The following is a 12,067-nucleotide window of genomic DNA, read 5'->3' as shown; positions in this document are numbered from 1 at the left end:
TTCCCTGTAGAGTATATTTGATAACTACATATGTCTACATGATGCAACCACATGAGTACCAGAAGCAGGATGGTTACATTAGCACAGTGTCCACCTGGGCTAAAATGCTCTGTTGCCCAGAACTAATTAGCCAAGTCAAGGTACTGCACTAATGTGAATCTAGTGTTCCTAAGCACTGAACACCTGAAGCTAGGTTGCCTACCTCTGCAGAGCAGTGCATCATGCCATGTAGGCATATCTGAAGTGCTAGGTAGCAACAAGATGTGAGGACTGGTCCCAGCAGCAGCTTGAACCATCCTAGGGACAAATTTTGGAGACAAACTACTAGGGAACTGACACCTTTCCTGCTTTATGAGCTTGTAATAGGTTCAGCAAGTTGCAGTGATGGATACTCAATTACTCTATATGTCTCTCTTCATCTGACACACGGTAAATGTAGTCCTTAAATTTCTCTTAGTTTCTCTTGGGCGTTCAACTGATTTATTTACAATTTTGAAGAGAAATTAAGAAACCCTTTTTTGAGCCATCTGCCAAATTAATTTGAAGTATAAATCTCTTTTGTTGATTCTCTCCAAGGTTCTGTGCTGAAAGTCTATCAGATTTATTATTTCACCCATTGGAGAAATGCTTATTGAGTTTTAACAGATGTTCAAATTCCCTAATTTCTAGAGTTTGCAATTCCCCCCTGGTCTTAATGAGTGTCTTCAGTACCTCTGGGTTACAAGGCGTTTACGTTCCTACAGAAAATTTGATTTCTCAAATCTCCCATCAAGGTTGAAAAATCACTTATCCCCTGCCACACTTGTAAGGAAAATACCCTTGCAAGCAATGCATGACTGTTACTGCTGTACTTGGTATATACTCCCCTACCAGACTGCTGATTCTTATGGCTTAATGAAAGCTTGAGGCAGCCAAAAGTCAGAAGGCAAAACTGGTATATATTTTTTTTTTCTCAAAACTGTTTATAACTGGGTATAAATGTACTGTTCCTGAATAAAATTGCAGAGGCAAAGTAAGTCTTTTTACACTATTTGGATGATAAATTTGGTTGTTCAAAGTATTTCGAGCATTTCCTTTACAATTCATACAAAAGGATTCAAATAAAGATGTTCCCAAAGTTGAGAGCATTATATGAATTAAGAGATTTGTTTGGATGCTTTCCTGAGATAAAAAGTAGAAGGTAATGAATCTGGACCTGTATCCAAAGAAAATGTCATTAGTTCAGCTTGGTATATGCTTGCAAATATATGAGATGCCTACTCCTTGCTACGGTTTTCAGGGCCTTGATGGAAGTACTGAGATATGGGCAGAGGGCATTTGTTGTCTTACAGAATGGTGCTGGGCCAAAAGCTGCCTTAGCAAAGAAGAACACAGACAAGGGTATTCAAATCTTTCTCCCTCCTTGGACTGAGGCATTTCTTATCATGTGAGGTTTACAGATCATGATGTTCTCTGGCTAGTTGATACCTGAAACAAAAGCTTGCTCCTTTTCATGTGGAGTACACAGAATAGCTCGATGGGCAGACTCTCCACTTGGAGTGTAGCAGAACCTGATTAAATTTTCATTGATCCCTTTGTTTGGACTGAGTGCTCTCTTGATCATAGACACTACAATGACATTCCTGGAGTGAGCTAGGTTAAAGACTTCTGTTTTTAAATGTCCGTAATGCCGTGTATGAGCACTACGAGATGGAACAGTCTCAGTGTCAAATGCAGAGACTGTGCCCAACTCAGCATACCCTTAGCTAGGATGGTCTAGGTTATTTTTACAAGAAATGTGAGTTTAAATCCCTTCAAAGAGGGATCTCAATTCATTTGCCTGAGTGCCAATTTCTTCCTCAGAAATGGTGAAGAAGCAGGATGCCCATTCATCATTGTGGTACCTGGGCAGGAAGGTATCTTCTAACAGAGAAGTTTGGGTACAGCCCTCAAAATCAGATAGAAAAATGCCTGATTTATGAATTCTAGCAGGGCTTACCTGAGGGTAGATCAAAAGTATATCAGGAAGCAAAGATGGAGTCAGCTAGGTAAATTGTCACAAAAAAATGTCACAAACATAATGCTGACGGATCTCAAGGTGTGAAGACCTGGGCAGCAGACTTGGATGGGGCTGAGTGTTGGGTGTAACAATACTGGTAGCCTTCTCTAGGTACTTACACAGATCTAGAGAAAGGCTTTTCAATCTCTCCAGCTTGAGTAGATTCTGTAAGAACTGTTTCTCTCTAACTTTTCTGAGGATAGTTTCAATACCCAGGTCCCACATTTATTTCACTACAGAGGAATGGACAGTAGCATTATTAGAAAAAACTTCTGCAGAAGACATCTGCAGTGAGGGTGACCTTGCAGGCACAGATGTCTGAAGGCATCAGCAATATGTCTGCACTGAAGTCCATGCGAGTTGTCATGCATTAGGTCCCAGAAAAGGAGAACACACAGAGTAACCTAGAAGCGGGAAGGGGAAAGGCTGCTTGTAGCCACACGAATGGGATGATGGGCTCTGTGCTGCAGGGCAGGGGGCTGTATGCAGACTAGTGGTCTAAGTTTGCATACAGCTAGTTCCAGCTAGTTTACGCAAAGAGCAGTCCTAAAAACTACAAGGGTTTTTCTCCTGCTGCCAGCCTCCCTCCTGTCTCTCTTGTCAAGTCTTTCCTATTGAAAAACACTTGGGTGGGAGATGGAGGTGTAGAAATGTCTCTCTTGCTGTCTGCAGCATCTCCTTTCAGTTGTTAGAGCAGCATTTCACAAACCAGATGTGCATTTTGGACCTTCTTCATGTTCAAGAACATCTGTGTACATTAAGGTACTACAGGGTTATGAAATATAATAGGTTCAGTATTTTTGTGCCCTTTACCTTCCCATGTTTCTGTAGTTGCCTGGGCATTTAGAGTTCTGTTTTTGAAAGCTCAAGTTCTCAAATGATACGGACATGAAAGAGAAGAGCACGGGAGGGAAAAGGTGATTTTTGTTTAGTTGGGTTTTGTTATTTTCTGAAATGACATTATTATTCTTCATTCCTCCTGCATACAAATTAGATTCAGAGTTCAAATATTATTAACAGCAGCTTTAAAATTCATCAGTTTGCAGTTGTTAAATCCATTTCCTCTTGGTTTGTCCCCTTGGCAACAAAAATTAGAAGGCAACCATATGATGAAAAAAAATTGCAGCTCACCTGAGCCTGTCTTTGCATAACACATTTTGAGATTCTGACTGGTTGTAGACTTGATGTTGGCTCAAGCTAGAAAACTGGAGGAAGTTTGAGTGACTTGCGATCTTGTCCTGTGCTCTGCACACTGTATGAATCCTTAAAAGGTTGGAGAAAAAAAATGGAGACTTAGCCAATGACAGTGGTGACACCATCTAGCTAGAAAATGAACTGTTTTCTGCATACAAAGTTGTGAGTACAGATGGGCAACCTTTTACTGCTGAAAGTCAGCGGTTCAGCTTACTACAGTTGTGTGTTTTTATATGGAATATTCATTTTTATTTTTACCTATGATGGAAGTTTCTGGCACTTACTGAATGGCCAAGGAAAAATTTTCACATTTCATATCAAAGTCTTTAGGAGTTCCTCATGTCAGTACCACTGTGAGAAGGAACCCTTATCTACAAGAGAAGCAGCTGACCTAAACCAAAGCACACTTTAACAGAAAAAAGGGATTTACTGAATCAGCTTTCTGCTCTAACACAGCTTTTTTAATATTGGTGAGAGTACAGTTGAACTAAATTTATATTTGTTTCATTTGCTAAAGGGGTTTTCCCTTAGTACTTAATTCCTGTTCAAGAATGAAGTAAAATGGATCTTTCAGTTGTAAGATACTTGCATAAATGGGCTTACTCCAGAAATGTCAACCTTTTTAAGTCTTTTATTTGGTTCAAGCCTCTTTGCTCACTATGCTTTTTTCAGTTTTTCTTAGTACTTTCTTGGTTGCATGTAGGAACTGTGAACTCCTTTGCAGCGGCCGAGCACGTACAGAGGAAGGCAAATCCGGCACCAATCAAAGCAAATTGTAAGGATTTTTACATCAGTGAACCTGCCTGAGACCTTAAAAACTTGGCCAGTTACAGACATGCTCATTCACATCTGGGCCAACAGTCTGCAGGACAAAGCACCAGAAGTTTCCTCCTTTCATCCTGCTCACTGAATAGAAGATATTGTCAATATGGGAAAGATTCCCCCCACTCTTCTGTTTTTACAGGTGCTGATCTTGCTACACAAAATAGCATTGGCATAGGATGACAGGGATAATGGCTAATTAGGCCTTTTTCCTGGGTAGCCTCTTCAAGAGATCAGAGCTATTTCCTTCAGAGATGACACCTGCCATCCGCAAATGACTGGGCTGATGCGTATCAGCAATATGTAGTTTTCAAGCTTCTAGGCAGAGGGATACGTACTTGGCATGTTTGGATTTTAGGCTCAAAATCTCCAACCGACACCAATCTACCAACACCAACACTGTGTTGGTTAATTCCTCGTCTGTAATAATCAGATACTCAATTCAACTACATATTAATGCTATTAAGTGCAATTAATAATACTAGGAATACTAATACTTTCAGTCTTAAAACAAAGTGCAGCTACATCATAAATAAGGAGAAAGAAGGACAAAGATGTACATTTCGACCTCCACATGTAGGTCCACATGTAAGGACCCCCTGGGAGACGGTCCTCAGGGACAGGGGAACAGAACAGAGCTGGCAGATCTTTAAGGACACCTTCCATAGAGGGCAAGAGCTCTCAGACCCCAAGTGTAAGAAATCAGGCAGGGAAGGGAAGAGACCAGCATGGCTGAGTCGAGACCTGCTGGTCAAACTAAAGAGCAAGAGGGAACTGCACAGGCAGTGGAAGCAGGGACAGGTGTCCTGGGAAGAGTACAGGGAAGCTGCCCGGTTGTGTAGGAAGGGGGTCAGGAAGGGCAAGGCGCAGCTGGAGCTGAATTTGGCAAGGGATGTAAAGAATAACAAGAAGGGCTTCTACAGGTATATCAACCAGAAAAGGAAGGTTAAAGAAAGCATAGCCCCCCTGATGAACAAGAATGGCAAACTAGTATCAACAGACGAGGCGAAGGCTGAGGTACTCAACAACTTCTTTGCTCCAGTCTTCACTGGCAACCTCTCTCCTCACCCCTCCCGAGTCGATGGACCACAAGATGTGGAGCAGGGTGGTAAAGACCCTCCCACTGTAAGGGAAGATCACGTTCGAGACCACCTGAGGAACCCCAATGTACACAAGTCTATGGGACCAGATGAGATGCACCCCAGAGTCCTGAGGGAATTGGCTGATGGAGTTGCCAAGCCACTCTCCATGATATTTGAAAAGTCATGGCAGTCAGATGAAGTCTCTGCTGACTGAAAGGAGGGAAACATTGTGCCCATTTTTAAAAAGGGAAGAAAGGAGGACCCTGGGAACTATTGACCTGTCAGCCTCACCTCTGTGCCTGGGAAGATCATGGAACAGATCCTCAGTGGCTTTCTATGAAGGAGTGACTGCATCAGTGGGCGAGGGAAAAGCAATGGATGTTATCTATTTGGACTTCCATAAAGCCTTTGACATGGTTCCCCAAAACACCCTTCTCTCTAAATTGGGGAGATAGGAGATATGGATTTGATGGGTGGACTGTTTGGTGGATAAGGAATTGGCTGGATGGTTGCACCCAGAGGGTAGTAGTCAGTGGCTCAATGTCCACATGGAGACCGGTGACAAGTGGAGTCCCTCAGGGATCCGTACTGGGACTGGTGCTGTTTAACACCTTCATCGATGACATAGACAGTGGGATTGAGTGCACCCTCAGCAAGTTTGCTGATGACACCAAGCTGAGTGCTGTGGCTGACATGCCAAGAGGACGAGATGTCATCCAGAGGGCCCTGGACAAGCTGGAGAGGTGAGCCTGTGTGAACCTCATGAGGTTCAACAAGACCGAGTGCAAGGTCCTGCAGCTGGGACGGGGCAACCCCCGGTATCAGTACAGGCTGGGGGATGAAGGGACTGAGAGCAGCCCTGCAGAGAAGGACTTGGGGGTACTGGTGGATGAAAAGCTGGACATGAGCCAACAATGTGCGCTTGCAGCCCAGAAAGCCAACCATATCCTGGGCTGCATCAAAAGAAGCATGGCCAGCAGGTCGAGGGAGGTGATTCTGCCCCTCTACTCTGCTCTGGTGAGACCTCACCTGGAGTACTGCGTCCAGCTCTGGAGCCCTCAGCACAAGAAGGACATGGACCTGCTGGAGCGGGTCCAGAGGAGGGCCACAAAAATGATCCGAGGGCTGGAGCACCTCTGCTACGACGCCAGGCTGAGAGAGTTGGGGTTGTTCAGCCTGGAGAAGAGAAGGCTCCAGGGAGACCTTATTGCGGCCTTTGTGCAATAAAGGCCTGTTGTGACAGGACAAGGAGTCATGGTTTTAAACTAAAGAACAATAGATTTAGATTTAGATTATTAAGAAAAAAATTTTTACAATGAGGGTGGTGAAGCACTGAAACGGGTTGCCCAGAGAGGTAGTGGAGGCCCCATCCCTGGCAACATTCCAGGTCAGGTTGGATGGGGCTCTGAGCAACCTGATCTGGTTAAAGCTGTCCCTGCTCACGGCAAGGGGGTTGGGCTAGATGACCTCTAAAGGTCCCTTCCAACCCAAAGCATTCTATGATTCTATGAAGTTAAATGAGAGAGAGACTATGCGGAGCCATGTGGAAACAGCCCCTTTGGAAAAGCATCTGTGGAAGGTCATGGAGTAGGGTTGTTTGCAAGGTTTCTCTGTACACAGAATGACTTGGGAAAGCAATCTGTAAATCTTCATTCTCCTCTCAAACAGACTACAACTCTGATGCTGGTCCTTGTCCAGGACTGGGAGATACCATTTTGATAGTCCAACAGGTAGGGAACTGCTTATCCAAAATGGGTAATATCATGACTGTTTCTGGGAACACAAGGCTCGAGACTGCAAATGCAGAGCCCTATTATTCCTAAGCTTTTAACTCTGAAAACCACTGAAACAGAAATACTTCTCCAATTTCACAGTTTGGATCAGAAGCAAAGAACTGAAGATGACTTGTTCTTTTAAAGCTAATCTGCGTCATACACTGTATAGGGCAGGATCTCAGACACACTGATTAGCTAAATAGTGCATACAGAAGAAAATACAAGGTATTTGGACAGTGATAAACTGCAGAGCCACATGACAAATTGATCTATACATACTGCTCTGCTTTACTTTAGTTTCACCAATTCATCTTCAAGAGGATTTATTCTGAAAATAAATCAACCTGCCAGAAAAATATTTCCTTTTCTTCCTATAAACATGGCTCCCTTCCATCTAATGTACTGTAGTTTACCTGGCTGTAAAACTGGTTAATTACATGGCATTTTTTCAGATAGATTTATATCACTGTTCTGATATCCCAACACTTAAGGAAGAGGTGCTGTCATTTTCAATGCATAACATTAACATGATCAGCTGCATATAAACTCCTGAACTAATCAGGTCAGTTCCTCCTATTTTGAATTTTTTAAAACTTAAGGAAATCTCATGTAGGACCTACCAATTTTTCTAACACAAAAATTATTAATGAGGTATTGTCTTGTCTTTTCACATACTGGAACAACTGTTGCATTGACAAGTACCCCAGATCACATGTTGCTCTGGACTGAGTCCCTTGAGGCATTTCCGAAAAAAGCCTTTTAAATTAGATTTTCTGAGAGTGGGGTCTGTCAAATATGTGGCCACCTTCGGAAAAACACGACATTTGAAAAAAAAAAAAGCTTAATCTGATGAAACCAGACTCTCCTTGTAGGTATTATGTGTCTGAAAAATCTACGATAAGGTTAACATGCTTTGTCACTTATTTGGCTTCACTTCTCTGCTATGGGCAAGGCCTGTGGTTTTATACAATCCTGTTTGTGTGTAAATAAATGCCCTTTTAATTTTCCATAATTTCAAGTATTTTGTTTTGTAGTTATAAATAATTAACATACCTTTTATGATTTTTTTTACTCTGTTTTACCTTACGGGGCATACTTTCTCTTCTACGCACATGTGTAACCTCCAATAGCAATAATAACAGTTATGAAGTATGTCCCCAGGGGAGACAATTTCCCTAAAAACCTTTAAAATGCAAATCTATGCACCATTCTTGCCAACATCTATGCTCCAGTAAGTGAAACTAATATTCGTTACTTGCCAGCATAATAATCCAAAAATTGAATAAATTCCAAGCACCAAAGTTAAGAGAAAGTTCCTAATTTTAACTCTGCATAACCACATGCGTGGTGTTACCTCCAACTGCATAGTTACTTCTTGCCATCTGACTTTTGAAGCGTAACTTTTATGTTGAGGTGGTGGAGGAGAAGAGGGTTATATTTAATTTGACTGTGTGCTTCTGCTAGTATAACTTCTGGAAAATGTAGTACAAAAGTACTGTATTCTAAAGAGCTGCATGAAAAAGAAGAAGAAATATGGTGATCCAGCCTTATTTGGATAGATAAAGATAGAATGCATAACCACATACTTAATATATTTAGATTAGCAGCTATAGCAATTAGGATCATAGTTACCTTTCATCTCAGATTGGTTTCTTACAGTTTAATTCCACTTAATGCAATGGATTACTCTTGGTTTACATATCTGGGAATAAAATTTGATCTATAATAATTATTACCATTTTCTAACAAGGAAGATCGTTATTAGTTGTGTTTAACGTAAAATCTGAGTAAATGCTCTCCTGAAAAGTGTAATGTTGTGTCTGTGTATGCATAAGTACACATGAATATACATTCACAAAATGATGCTGCAATATTGGAGAGTAAGGTTATAAAAGCAGAACTGTATTCAATTTTTAATTAAGGTAGGGCTTATGAAAAGGGTCTATTGATCTCTTTTTATGTTTTGTTCTAAGTTCAGAGGTTGAATTTTTCAAGCAAAAATATAAAATATATAAATATTTCTGAGTCCTACCTCTCAGAATTCTTCTAGGTCCCTAAAATACATATTCTACCCATTCTGCAGTGGGGCATGCAATACCAATGCCCATACCAAAATATAATACCCAGAGTGATGAAACTAAACAATTACTGTTGTGAATGCATCTTTTTTGTTAAGCAATAAATTGACTTGGGCCATAAATGTTGTCAAATGTGTTTCATAGGCCATACCCTTTTCACAGTGCAGTCAGTGTTTGTGATTCAGAGCAGGATCAGAATCTCATTTCATTTGCTAGATCCTGTTCCCATTACTATTTTAAAAGACTGCATTCCCGGCAGTGGTCTGATGAATAAGTTAATGGACATATTGCCTTGGTTTTGGTGCCCCTGTTATTTTTGTAAAGACTTTTTTTCTGAGTTTACTTCTCTGTCATGTTTTCTAATAAATCTAAGCAGTACATCATTAATATTAATCGCTGCTATTCTACCAGCAGTAAGTAAATCAGGAAGGCAGACATCTCATCCAATACTGATACTTATACCATAAGTATATTATAAATTGGCCTGAGAAATGGAGATTATTGGAGATTAATACTGGAGAACATAAAACTTTTTTTTTTTCTTTAGTTCCCCTTCATCTTCTCCTTCAGAGTCCTTTCTGACAGAATATTGTATTACGGATTTTGTGGTCATAACAGTCTTTTGAAGAAAGCCTACGTTTTAAAAAACTGCTTGCAGTTTTTATTTAAAATCTCGTGGATAAATGTATGTAGATATATCAATAAATTTTTTATGTCGTAAACAGGTTTAGACTCAAAATACAAAGTAGATTCTCGTTCCTCACATTTTAAGGACAGCATCTCTCAAAATTACACATTAATGGCCGCACTACTTACACTAACGAAGCCATGACATAATTTAAACATCATGTGCCACTGTACATCACCTAACCCACCCCAGGTAATCACTAATACTTTGAGATCCTTTTTTTCTGAGAAAGGGCTGGAGAGGTAACATGGTTTCCTCATTGTGGAATCAGTAAAACGACTATCTTTTTGTCCCTCTTTATAACACTTCTGGCAAAAAGAAGAAATGAGTAAATACTAATTGCTGATGTCTTTCCAGTTATCTTTCCAAACCTATTAGCAGGTATATCCATATGACCACTAGTGTACTCCAAACCCTGATAGCTTGCTTTGCTATTTGCTAGAACTATGTCTGCATGACTCTTCATCAGAGTCATCAGCTACTGTACATAAGAGCTCATTATGTTACTGTGATGCAAATTGCTGTTACAGATGTGTTGTATGTTTACCAAGTGGGCTAGGTTTGTGGATACAGCTATGTTAGCATACTTGTATCCATGCAAATGTTCTTCATATAGGCAAGGCCTAAGGTAGCAATGATGTTTTGAACTTCTGTTGGTATAATCTACTTAATATATACTTCAAGGGCCTTGACAAAATCTGAACGTAATTGAAAATGCAATTATCCTTGAAAATAGCAGTTTGCATGTTAAGAAATCATCTGAACGGTATATCCCATACAAACACAAATTGCACTGGGAAGAACTATTACACAGCTGATGTCATACCTCAGGAGTAAAGTACCATTGCACCTAATTTTGACCTGTTTTTAGCTCCAAATAAGCTTACTAGAGTCACTATATTTTATTTCAGTGGGATGCCATGGTTAAAGCCTGAGCAACAGGAAAAAAACAACAATAGCTGTCTGATTTTGCATTTTTCTAATCTACTGTGGCTTATTTATTGAACAATGATACACACAAACAAATTGTACCTTATTTTAAAGATTTCATTCTGGATTTAATAAAGGCTCATGTACCACAGAAAGCCGGTGGGACCGTTTATAGAGCATTCAATGCCCTAGCTATAGCAAACAGAGCCTCTATATTTGATTTAAAAAAGCAATATGCTCATCAGCACATGCTGGATTGAACAATGTAACCTGTGAATAAAATATTGAAAATTATTTTTTCTTAGTTAGGAAATGGAAGAGTGATTGTTAAACAGGTGTAATTACATGCATATTTTAATATACAGCAGAGGAAAAGGCAGGTAATCATTTGGAATTCTTCAATCTGCCAACTGTAATAAGCAAGAGAAATATTGTTTGGGGGGGGTCAACTTTTTCCAGAAGCTAATCTACCAAATTAAAAAAAAAAAAACAAAACCATGCAATGTACAAAGAGCTGCGTTTCTTTAAGTTTACATGATAAATGTTCTGCTTGTGAACGCTTGTGAATGTGTTTGTACTGGGATTGCGTTTATTGATCCTCTCTCAAATAAACAGGACAGTATTCCATTCTATCTCCAGAACAATAACTTTCTTCAGATTGTTTGTAGGTCAAAAAAACCCCACCCTGAACACTTTAATATGATGATGCCTACGGTTACAATCCATTTGGAGAAAGAACCAAACCAAACCAGAAGGCAAGCAGATGAAGAGCTCGCAGGTCCCCTGCAGAGCTGGGGCCGAGGTGCCCAGCGGAACACCCCAGATTCCTTTCCCCGTGCAGGGCGTTATCTCAACGGAGCTGCCTGAGCGCATCTACAACGAAGAATTTCTCCTGGCAAGGAAAAGGGGAGATCCTGATAACGTTTGCTAGGTGAAGCAAAGTTAACAGACAGCAAAACACTTCCACTTTCTGCAGAATTTTTTTTTGTGTGTGTGTGTGTGTGTGTGGTCATTGCAAACACTCCTGCATTATGTGCTTTATTCTTACATGTATGTACATGCATGAAAGGTACACAGTACCTTTTCCAGAAAGTGTCTTTTAGTTAAGATGCTAACCAGCTCTTGCTTAGAGGGAAAACTGTCAGTAGCCCTATGACCTTATTCATAATTTTGTCTTTTTTTTTACTTTTTAACGTTTCCAAGCATTTCCCCGTTTCCTTCACTCCAGCCCAGGCTCATATTGTTGAACCAGAGGGGGCAAAGCGGGTGGCTAGCGGGCAGCAAGGGGGACCAGGCAAGGCCGGTGGCTAGCGGGCAGCAAGGGGGGCCAGGCAAAGCGGGTGGCTAGCGGGCAGCAAGGGGGGGCCAGGCAAAGCGGGTGGCTAGCGGGCAGCAAGGGGGGCCAGGCAAAGCGGGTGGCTAGCGGGCAGCAAGGCGGGCCAGGCAAAGCCGGTGGCTAG

Source organism: Pelecanus crispus, chromosome Z (assembly GCF_030463565.1).
Source record: "Pelecanus crispus isolate bPelCri1 chromosome Z, bPelCri1.pri, whole genome shotgun sequence".
Taxonomy (NCBI): domain Eukaryota; kingdom Metazoa; phylum Chordata; class Aves; order Pelecaniformes; family Pelecanidae; genus Pelecanus; species Pelecanus crispus.
Note: the sequence above shows the minus strand (reverse complement) of the source record.